Source organism: Microtus ochrogaster, chromosome 2 (assembly GCF_000317375.1).
Source record: "Microtus ochrogaster isolate Prairie Vole_2 chromosome 2, MicOch1.0, whole genome shotgun sequence".
Taxonomy (NCBI): Eukaryota; Metazoa; Chordata; class Mammalia; order Rodentia; family Cricetidae; genus Microtus; species Microtus ochrogaster.
In genome coordinates this window covers 31539785-31552021 of record NC_022010.1, presented here as the reverse complement: position 1 = coordinate 31552021, position 12237 = coordinate 31539785, and the positions used below count along the sequence as shown (strand labels likewise).

The 12237-nt window shown below is 46.4% G+C and overlaps 1 protein-coding gene across 1 annotated transcript in view; it reads right to left on the bottom strand.

Moving 5' to 3' along the window:
- The window catches only part of Fry (FRY microtubule binding protein), a 382290-nt gene extending 370915 nt beyond the window's left edge, over positions 1-11375 (bottom strand). Inside the window, exon 1 of the mRNA XM_026785214.1 lies at positions 11264-11375. The gene's annotated coding sequence lies outside the window, so the exon portion shown is untranslated. The remainder of the gene's footprint in view (positions 1-11263) is intronic.
- Between the last annotated feature and the right edge of the window lie 862 nt (positions 11376-12237).

Here is a 12237-nt window from a genome sequence, read left to right as displayed (position 1 = left end):
AGGGAAAGTCCATAGAGGAGAAGCTGGATCTAGTCCGTTTCTGAGCAGCTCCCAAGACGGATGGGGGATTTAAATGGCCATGCAGTTTGGGTATCATCCATGGATTTCAATGTCCCTCGTCAGCTTTGCTCCCAGGAGAAGCACTCTTCAAGAGCCAGCTGTAGAAGTGTTCATTATAAGAGGGGGGTGGGGACGCTGGCTGGCTTTCTTTGGGGCACATGGCAGATGGGCTTGGTTTTAAGAGGCAGTGGATGGGGCTGTGTGTCTCATGACATTCATCCATCACTGGATGCTAAGCAGGAAAAGCCCATTTGTACTTTCCTGTCAGCGCCACCAGGAACTCTGGAACCCCGTGCAGTTCAAACAAACATTGGGAGACTTAAAATCTGGGCAGAGGGAAGACCTCAGTGCAGCGGTCTCACTCAGGCAGAAGCTAAGCTTGGGCTACCAGAAAACTCATGAGGTACATGGAACTTTTGGTGTTAAGACGGATATAGGCCTATGCCTTGTTACTGAGAAGTGACTAATTTTATATTTACTTATTTTTATACTTTTCATTATTATTTTAGTTTATGTGTACATGCAAGGGTGTGCCTGAGTGTACGTATGTGTACCCCATGTACGGGAGCCCAGAGAGCTCAGAAGAAGTAACATTGCCTGGAACTGGAGGAACAAAGGATTATGAATCACCATGTGGGTGCTGGGAAATGAACCCAGGTAGTCTGGAAGATCAGTAAGCATGTTTAACCAGTGAGCCAACTCGGCAGTCCCAAGAAATGACCTTTATAGCATCTCAAACACAGGAATGGCAGCCTGGTGACAATCTGCTGAAAATAATCTATGTAATAACTTGCTATCATGGATAAGGGATCTGATATACATTTTGCTGGGGGAAAAGGCAGCTTGTAAAATAACATATTGAATGGATCTGTTCTTGTAAATATTACATCAAAATTTGGAAAATAGTCTAGGAAGAAATAAAATTCAAATATCAACTAATGTGTAGAAGGTAGGTTGGTAGATGGTTTCTACTTTCTCCTATTCCGTTACCTGAATTTTCAGATGTTTCTTTATTGAATGTACATTCCTTACAGAAGAGAACATTCTAGAAACATTTTAGCACTAAAAGCTGAAGAGACTGCCCTGTGTATAAAAAGCATTTGCTAGGCAAAAACAAAGCCCAGAGTTTGGATCCTTGAGCCCGTGTTAGAACTGGGTGGGTATGGTGGCTAGCCTGTAGTTCTAGCCCTCAGAGCGCAGAGCTGAGATCCTAGGGCAAGCTGAGAAGCTACGTTAACCATATCAGCAAGCTCTGGGCTCAACTGTAAGGTCCTGTCTCAATGAATAAATAAGAGAGAGAGCAACTGAGGAGTGATCCTGACTCCATACACTCTATATACACTTGTGAGTGCGCACACACACATACACACACACACACACAGCCATAACCCATACATTCATGAACACAAATATACACGTACACACACACACATATAAACCTGCAAAAATGCATTAAATTTCATTTTTTAAAAAATCCAAGTTGTACTGATTAGAAGTCAATTGAGGACTTCTGAGAATTAAAGAGTAATGTGAAAACTGATTTCTCAAAATTCCCAAGTACCTCAAGGTTTCTTTAAGGAAAGGTTAGGAGGGCACAGACTTCACTGGCTCAAGTATATTTGCAAGAATGTTTAAGATCTGCTGGATACTTGGGGCTGTGGACTCTGTTATTAAATACACTGTTTAGTTATTGATTTCATAGATGCTGGAAGCTGCAGATGGTCTTCTTGCTACAGAAGAAGAAAAAAACAAATCTAGAATTCAAAGGCTGGCAAATAAAGATGACAGCTCCTAGTCTTGACACATGCATCTTGAATGGAAGCGTTCCTCTTGTTCTACTTTCGGGGGAATTTAATTCTATTGCTGCATTGAGTGGGCGCAGCCTCCTGCAGGGAATAGAGAGCGTTCTGCTCCCCTTCATTTAAAACGCCTCGTTTTCCTTCTGCCTCCCACACTCATGTGAGAAGAGATGGGTTTCTGGGGAAAAGCATTCTAAGTTGGACTTGAAGAGGCAGGCAAGGGCGTGGTGTATGTGTACCATGGTGAAAGGCGACAGGAGGCTTGCCTTGACCATGGACGTGGCTGGGCTGGATCGGAGAGAGAAAACGTCTCCAGCATTCACTAGGCCGTCACAAGAGTGATTCCCAAGTCAGCAGTAGCAGGGGAAGCACCCGTGCATTGGATACCTGATGCAAATGACTGTACAGATGTACAGCCAACCTGCCAGGAAGAAACCAATAACCCACACAATAGACAAGGATGCCCCGTGCCCCTGAGCCCCTGAGCCCCTACGCCCTTGCACCCATGTGCAGTACCGCCTAGTGCTGAAATGACAGCTCTTAGGATATTCCAACTTCCTCATTGGCTGTCAGGGTGACTTTGGGAAAAGACCTGACCTGTTTGTTCTTTGGTTCCCTATCTGTAACTGACTGTATCACACAGAGGAATTAAACAATCTAAACAGGAAAAGCAAAGCCTTGGGGCAACGCCAACCACACAGCCTTCCACAGACATTGATTCCCTCTCATACTGGGCACAGGGGGCAGCTAATTCAGATCTTCTTGAGCAACAGACCCTTTATTCCCCAGACACCCAACATCTTACCCTCCGTATCCAAGGGGAACTGGGTCTTCAGGGATTCCAACATTCATGGATGGTTAAGTCTCAAGATACGATGGTGAAGACTTGCATAGACTTACATGCATTTTGTCGTACACACATCTAGAGATTTACCGTACCCAGTATGGTGCAAACACTAATAATAAATAACAGTAGCAGCATCACTGCTCAGAGCCCAGTTACTTAAACTGTGAGTCACAGAAAAGTAAGCCGCAGTAAAAAGGCTTCTGAACACACAGCAAGCAAAAGTGAATCCAAAAGCAAACCGGTACAAGCCTGAGGTGTTCCTGCCAGCATTTGCCTGCCTTATATCATGCGCCTTCATTGTGATGTTGGTCGTGAACATACAACATGCTCCGTGTGGCGCAAGCCATCACCGCCAGTCAAGGGACAAAGCCTGAAACATCTCCGCTCCCATTCGAGACCGCAGCACATTGTCAATTGTGGTGTTCCTACTGAGCATGCAAAGCCTTTTGTTTCTATAGAAATAAAATGGCTTCATTATGGAAAACAAAGACTTTTCACTACCTCCCTACCATCACTCCCCTTGCAGCTATCCCATTAGAGTGTCTCTGGACTACTTTCTTAGAAAGACAGGTTTTAAAAGTTGCTGCTCGTGTTGCTGGCTTGAGCTTCATACAAAAACAAAACATCAACAACAACAAAAAGGAAATCATTAAGGAATTTCAGCCTAAGATTAAAGCAGAACTTCCAACCATTTCTGAAACGGTCCTAACACACTTCTACATCTTATACTATGTCTTTATGAGGAGCCGTATTGTCAGTATTGATGATCAGTCAAAATATCTACCGACTCTGGAAAACACTGAGGCTGCGGGCGATGCCCCGTAGTACCTACTATTTAGTCACAATTTAATCCTTTATGTCAAAACAAACAAGCAGATCCACCTCATTAGTATGCAAATTTGCTGTCACCTTTAATAAATAATAAAGTTAGGTGTGCATCAAAGAATTGTTTAAAATAAATTTATCTACTGTTAGTGAGTGCTTCATTTTTGTACCTATTTAACATACCTACTGGGTGGTCTGAATGAGAATGGCCCCACTAGGCTCCTGTGTTTGAATGCTTAGTCACCCAGGAGTGCCCTATTTCAAAGGATTAGAAGGATTAGGAGGTGTGGCCTTGCTTAAGTGTGGCCTTGTTGGAGGAAGTGTGTTACTAGGGGCAGGCTTTGAGGGTTTCAAAAGTCCTGCTAAGTCCAGTCTCTCTCTCTTTCTCTCTCTCTCTCTCTCTCTCTCTCTCTCTCTCTCTCCCTCTCTCTCTCCTTCTCTCTATCAGGCTGTAGCTCTCAGGTCCAGTGCCATGCCTGCTACCGTGTTTCCTCCCACGATGATAATGGACTAAACCACTAAAACCATAAGCAAGACCCTAATTAAATGCATTCTTTTGTAAGAGTTGCCTTGGTCACAGTGTTTTTTTTCACAGCGGTAGAAGAGTAACGAGGACACCTACATACCTAGGGTCAAGTAAAAGTTCCTTGGCTGACAAGAGATTGCAAGTACAAAATACTTAAGAAACTTGCCTGTGCACAGGGGTGGGGTCATCCACTAGAACACAGACAACCTGCCCAGTGACCACAACTGCAGAGAAAAAGGATTCTCTGCCCCTGAGAACCAATTAACTGCAAATATCCCCACACTGGAGTTTTGAGTGTCTCGATCTTCCACAGGTCTTGTATCGGCAACCATGACAGCTGTGAGGTCATGGCCTGTTAGCGTCTAACAGACTTATGTGTCATGCCTCCTTTTCCTTCTGATGGTTTACCCACGCGGATCTTTATCATACAGTACACACTCTCTCGCTTTCTCAGGATAAACACTGTATACCCGACTACCATCGCCATTAAGGACCAAGAGTAGCCTGGCTGGACCATCTGGCAGGATGACTCGGATATAATTAATGTTTACTGAATGAGTACATCCATCAGACCCCAAGGTAGGTGTTTCTGCTGTTTTCTTTTATAGAACATTTTATGAATCTATGGGACTAACTGATTAGCTAACCATTAAAATAAAACCCCCATATGTTAACTGTGAGTTTTAGTTTCTGTGTCCTGATATTCTGATCTCTCAAGGCCTGGATAACGAAGCAGAACCCACCCCATCTCCTTCAGTAGCACCCAGACTGAGGGCCACTGTAACCCCAGGGCCAGGTACTGAAGCACCAGGGCCAATTGTTCTCCAGACTGCCTGCTGAAATGGTTCAGACTAGCCAGTTCCCACCCTCCGACCCTGCCTCTCCTGTTCCTGCCCACACTACCCCTTCCTCCTTCTGCCTCCAGGCCCGGTGTTTCTGTGTGTGGAAACCCTGGTAGCTGTGCCAAGCTAACCTTCCAAGAGAGTGTAATACAGACATCTTGCTCAATGGCTGTCATTTTTATGTTTCCTATTGCACCAGATTAAAACAGATCTGAGCTGATCAGAACAGCCCCAGAATTGTGGAATTAGTTTTCTATCCTTCCAGTCTCTATATTCAGTAAGCAAGCTTTAAATTTTCTTTGTGATTTTCACTACTTTGCCTCATGTTCATGTTAACAATACTTAACAAAACAATTTTGTTTAAGTTTTATTGGTATACATCTAAAAAGATTCAATTAAAATGACTTCCTGTTAGATAAAAGATCCAGTCCTTGTCTATCTTCACAGTACTACAGTTTAACTGTGCCACCTGTGGCTGGGGCTACCCCGGTGACCTTCCACCCACATCAATTACTCTCTCCTCAGTGGGCAGCCTGGATGTATCCAAGAAGCCCACGAGTGAACTACGTGTCCAGGCCCCCCTGTTACTGGGATGGAAGCAGGTGTAGCTACGGCAGATGTAAACTGGGGTTCTCTGGGCAATGTGTATTCAGTGCAGGTCCCTGGGACTGCTTCTGAGCTGGCATGGTCACCACACTCTCTGTTGACATAATTGTCCATCTGCCTGCAATTGGTCTAGAAGTGCTTTCTGCTTAAGCAGGCAGCGGTGAGGAGATTGAGTCACCAGCGGATGGAGGTCTTCACTGTGCAGCAAGACTGGCCTTCCTTCCTTCGTTCCTTCCCTTTCCTTCCTCTCCTTCTATCCCTCCCTTTCTTTCCTACCCTCCTTATCTATCTTTTTTCATTCCTCCTTTTCTCTGAAACACGCCAAACTCTCTCTATAGCCCATTCCGGCATTGAAACTCAAGGTGGGCACACATTCTCAGGGCGGTACACCCAGGCAAGGCCACAGCACTGACTCCTGCTTCAGTGGTCCAACTGGAGAGAAGGGACAGTCTTTCTCTACTCATTACACAATATGTTGGCGGCCCAAAGGAAAACACATGAAATTATTATAGAGTTCAAATACGCAGTGAGTTCAGGTCATATAAAAGGGCCCAGATAGAAATCATAAATTCCTTCCATGGAAAATAATAAAAGTACTGAGATTTAACCTACCATGAGCTGTTTTGTAATGCCACCAAACACTTTGAGCAGGGACTCTGTAGATCCAGCGCAGGACTTACTGCGGCTGGCCTGTGTTTGGCGTTCTTACAGATGTCAGAATTTGAAGACAACTTGATGTGTTTCCACGCCTCCCACGATGGGCTCACACTCACTCATCCTACACATGATTACTGTACATCACCGTTCCACGTGGTTACTAAACATACAGCACAGGACACAGACAGCCTCTGCCTTCCCAGAGCCGACAGTCCAGCAAGCAGGTCCACGTAAGTCACCCATGTTTTATCCGCGTTTAAGCATATATGGAAACTGTGTGTGTTTTATAACTGATGATCTAGTAACACAGGTGACAATTTGACAACAGCGGTAGCACACACATGTCCATTAGCTCAGCCACACACGTCCATCTTGTTTTTACTGTTACCCGGATATGTGCCACGGGATCCTATCCTCTAGGCATAACATGGTAGCTCTGTCTTGAAATGAGAGCAATTGTGATTGCTCACAGTAGAGGGGGCACAAGATCCAGCCCACAAACTTTCCCTTGTAGAGGGTGGGGGATGCATGAGGTAGCATGAGATTTACCCTCCCAGGATGTATAAACAGGTAGTTTCTGAGGGGGTGGGTGGGTATTCTTCTCCAGTGAAGTAGGAATCCGTACGTGGTTCCACTCTTGCAAGTAACCCCAATTAAACTCACTGGTGCACCCAAGCTAGATCTACTTGGGTGGAATCATTTCTTTGGTTTGTCACTGGTGCCCTATCTGGGGTGAGCAGACATTTGGTCGCATTCCCCCCCCTCCCGGGGAAAGTTAATGCAGCAATGTATCATTTAAGTTCTTTAAACAAAGATTATGTATGACTTGGCACACTGCAAGATGTAACCATGTATGCACCACGGCAGGTAAGAGAGCAGCGGGACAGAACCAGCAGATCACTAAAGAAAAGACTTCTCTTTGATTGGCATTTCCACCGTGCTTTGCAAAGCTAGATATAAATGCTTCACCAGCCTTAAGAACGACGCTGATGAAGTTGTTACCGTCTGTTACTGGGTTCATGCATATACATCTTCTGTCCATCACTGGCCAAGCAGAGAAGAGGGAACCTCACCTCACTTCAGGAATAGCCTCAATCAGACCGGCCTGTGGGCATGTCTGCGGGGGACATTTTCTTGATTGTTAATTGATATAGGAGGCCATCCACCATGGGAAGTACCAACCCTGGGCTTGTGGTACTGGGTTTTGTGAGAAACACTGGTTGAGCAGGAGCCAAAGGCAGCAAGCCAGCAAGCGGTATTCTTAGGCAGTCTCTGCTTCAATTCCTGCCTCCAGACTCACATCTAGGCTTCGTCCAATATTGGACCATAACCTGTGTCCTAGTTTGGTTTCTGTTGCTGAGACATAAACATCACGACCAAAAGCAACTCGGGGAGACTAGGGTTTGGTTCCAGACCGTCATCAAGAGAAGTCAGGAGTGCAGGGCCAGAACCTGGAGGTGGGAAATCATACGCATAAGCAGAGAGCCACAGAAGAGAGAAGAACGCTGCTTATTGGCTGCTTTCTGACACCACCCAGGACCTGCCTGGGTATGGCACCACAGACAATGAGCTGGGCCCCTCCCACATCAACTGTTAATCAAGGAAGTGTCCCACAGGTGTACCCATGGGCCAATCTGAAGGAGGCAGTTCCCCACTGACATTCCCTCTTTCCAGACGACTCAAGCTTGTGTCCAGTTGACAAAAACCAACCAGCATAATCTGTAAGCCAGATGAACCCTTTCCTCCCCAAGGTGCTATCAGTAAGTGTCTCATCACAGCCATGGGAAACAGACTAAGACACAATGGCAGAAGATTGCGAACCGCAGGTGAGTGCTGTGGTCCACACACACAGTGTCAGGAGTGGCACGCATAAAACTGCCCAGCGTTTGGCTTTCTCAGATGGCATAAAAATGATGTCCAGTCTCCCAGCTGAGGATACTTTAGAGTTGGTGAAATATGATTTTCTTTAAAAAAAAAAAAAGCAAGATAGATTGCTTTTTACTGAGAAGCTTTAGGAACCGAGTGAAAGGCTGTTGGTTTTGGACGGTTGTAAGTCCTTGACACCTTTGCACGGGACACTTTTAAGGAAACCGGAAAATGTTGCTAATTCTACATAGTTTCACAGATCACTAGTCATTTAAAGAAGCCTAGTGACTCTCAATCCAAACAAGTTTTTGGCGCATCTTCACTCTGGGGCAAGGGACAAACTGCTCGTTCTGCTTTCTCTGGTATTTGGTGCTCCAGTCTAGATGCAGGAGACGGGGAATGCTGGGGCTGTGCTAGACACCCAAACCTTACCGCTGCTGGAGAGGATGGGGTGAAATCATTGCATGGGAGGCTTGATCTGAAACCTCAAAGTATACACACCGACTCTGAGATTCTAAATACTTAGGGTAAAAGCAGTCCAAAAACAGGGATGTGTTTCCAGGTAGCATGGGCACAGCTCAAAAATGCATTTGTTTCCTTTGCACCGTAGTGCTGTGAAATCATTCTGAACTAAAGAGAGTTGAGAACCATACCAAGAACACGCACACACGCACGCACACACAGAAACACACCCTTAGGAAGATAAATTCCATAATAATGGCTATAAATTATAACAGACTTCATTTTTTTGGGCACAGTTTCAAAACTTACTGGGTCACAGTTGGGACCTCCGTTTTAATGCTGTTTAGTCAAATGACAAGTGCCTTGGTATAAAAACAAATATCAAATTAGAAATAGGTGTGTCACCACATTCGTCACCGAGGCAACAGGTAAAGGGGTGTCTACATGGCAGACATATGTCAGCAGTGTTGACAACAGGCCACAACATCGATGAGACATTTCCCAATGTGGAGAGGAGGCCTGCTTCCCCTCCCTAAAGCATCACATTATCCTTTCTGGTCAGTAATAGGGAGTTCAGGGATTCCCTGAATTAAAATTCTTTTCCCCACCAAGTTCACAGCAATCTTTCCTTTTAAGTAGGCCATCCTCTGTTAGGAATTCTCTGACAGGTGGGACAGCAGGACACGTGAGTCACTGTAAACACTGCAGGGGATGTGCGGCTGCCAATCAACAAGGTGTGCTGAACAGAAATAGCCTCAGATGACAGAGAGAGAGTAGAGATTGCTCCTTCAGAGCCAAGCCAGTGGGGAGGGGTGCTTCAAAAGGCAAGGGCTTCACCTATCCGGACACCCCAAATCAGACCTATGGGGTAGAGCACAGGGGAGACCTGGGGTTGCCCTTCCACACCCAGGGCACACAGTCGTTCAGGGAGAAGAAAATAGTCTATAAAGACGTCTGACATGTCAGGCCAGGAGATGACACACACTTCAATTCCCTACTGTATTATAACGAGTAAACTCACTCTCAAAAACTGGGAGACATCACTGAACAGTGGCAGGGAGTCAAACGGACCCAGGTTCAAACCTTACCTGGATCACTCACTTGCCATGTGATTTTTTTAAAGAAATTATCTAAAATAAAATCAAGTCAGTGGGATATGGTGACACATGCCTGTAGTCTCACCCCTTGAGAGAAGGCAGGGAGACCACAGGGAGTTCAAGAGGTGGCCTGAGCTATGTAGGAGGACAACTCAGGAATGGTAAGGATGCTCCGTTAGAGTGATAATGAAAACAGCACGCACCATCTAGGGGATGCCTGGCGCAGAGTCAGAGCTGCGCAGGACTAAGGCAGTTTCCTTAAAGGAACTCTTGTAAGACAGAATGTGTTGGGATGCAGGGGTAAATTATAAGGATCTGAACAGGATGCCCCCGGCTAAGCAGATGTAAAGTTGTCTTACAGCATGAAAGTGTCATGATAAGAAGAGCATACACGTGAAAATCTATGTGTGATCAGGAAAGTATTGGAATCAGATCGAATTTGACATATGTGTTAAAACCTGTTAACTGCAAGGCCAAGCAGTAGCTAAATGTTACTAATGTTGCCCAGTCATCTTATCATAGACTTATCTTCTTATCATCTTATCATCTTCCTAAAGTCTTGGTTAGCCAGGGTTTTTTAAAGTGTTTTTTTTTTAAGGTCCAGTTGTTTATTTGATGTGAACGGATGTTTTGCCTATACCATGTCATGCAGTACTTTCTGCAGATAAGAAGGGGGCATGGGATCCCCTAGAACTGGAGTTATAGATGGTTGTGAGCTGCCATGTGGGTACTGGGAATCAAACCAAGGTCCTCTGCAAGAGCAGACAGTGCTCTTTAACCACAGAGCCATCTCTTCATCTCTCGTAACCAGCACGGGTTAAGTAGAGTCTAGCTGCAGTAATTATTCTATGTTACAGAAAGCCTTGTAAATAATGTTTAATCTAGCTATCTTACTTTGACAGTTAAAACTTTTGGCTATGTTCAAATGGACACACTTATTCTATATTCTTTGTTTTCCTTTCTCACTCTGAGAAGTGGTTCACAGCACCTATCCCAATATTAAAAAGCAAGCCAATACGAACCAATGAGCAATAAAATATTAAACGCAATACACGTAGCTGGCCGGCTTTGCTCAATGACTCTGGGATCTTTGGTTAGAAAGTAAAATGGGTTTAAAATTTGAAGCCTTTAAAACATAGACCTCGATGAAGACTATTTTTATAGGCCACTGGTTAAACCCGGTTTATCCTGGGGCACTGTGGACAAGCAAAAGCCACTAGGTTGAACTGGAGATGCGTCTGCAGAATGCCTCCTTCCCCGGGGAGAGTCCCACAGAGCAATTTCCTTTTGCAACGTTCCAAGTAAGCAGGTCTGCTCCTGTGGGAAAGTGCACAGGACCGCTGCGCTCCAGTTTAGCGCATGGTGTAGGTACACAGGGCAGTGTGCCACGGGTACCTCTAGGGCATCGGGGACCAGGAATCCATCAAACTCTCGGTACCTAACTTTGTCCGGGAACAAACCCTCCTTGAAAACACAACCAGGCAGGAAGAGCACGTAGCGTGGGGATGCGGTCAGCTGCTGGCGAGACGGCCCTCCTCCCCCACCTCTTCCCCGGAGGGAAGCGACCCGACGGTGCGGCCCCGCCCAGCCCCACCCACCGGCTCCACAAAGCCACTGCCCAGGCGCGCGGGTCTCCTGGGGCGATGTGGGGGGTAGAGGTTGAGCAGAGCTGGTACCTTAGGAAGAGGCCGCGATGCCAGAGCCCAGGGACACCCGCAGCATCGCACTGCCGCCGCCAGCTGCTCCACCCGGGGCCGCCGAATTGCGCCCTCCCCGCTGCCCGCGCCGCGCTCCGCCGCTGAGCCCGCTTGGCTGCCGGGAGACCGCCACTGTCAAGTGCAGCCCCGCCCCCGGCGCCGGCCCAGTCGCCGGTTCATTGGCTGCGAGGGTGGCTGGCTCCGCCCCTCGGGGGCAGGTCCTCTCCAGGGGCGCGCTGGAGGGTGGGGACCCAAGCTGGGCGAGGCTTCCTGCGGGCACCAGGAGCTTCTGCTTTGCCAACCCAGAAATAGACAGCTCCAAAGAAAGGCAAGAGAGGAAGCGTCTTCTCCAGGGCGAGGGCCGTGGCTCCGCGGGACGGGTTCTCTAGGGTGGAATATTGAAATCATAGCAAGAGGACTGGGGGCTGGGTGGTTTTGTTGGCTAGCCTTTTAAACAAACTTGAAATTGCTCTCACACCCCTCAACTCGTCCATTCTGTGAAGGAGCTAAACCAACTTAAAACAAGCTGCCCGGCCAAGGTCATTGAGCTGGTGGTTTTGTTTTAGACTTAGTCACACGGAGATTGTTCTAACTATGTACTGTCTAACAAGCGATTAATTGAAACTCTGTAGGGATCGAAGAAGATCAGAGGCTGCGGGTGTTGGGGGCACGGAATTGGAAGCACTTGCTCGTGAATAGGCTTTAGTTGGGAAAGGTATGAGCACACTGAATATTTTTTTTCCCAGTAGCCCTGGACACCTGACTCTTGACTGCGTTATATGCCCCTAAATTATACATTTTATGTAGTGAATTTTAATGATGGGGGAGTTATCTATCAATAAAACAGCTATAAAATGTATTGAGTTGATAATGTTCAGTAAAACCCACATGGATCCGTAGAGTATGCCACAACTTTGACCGTTGTGGGCAGAAATTATGCTGTATGAACCGGC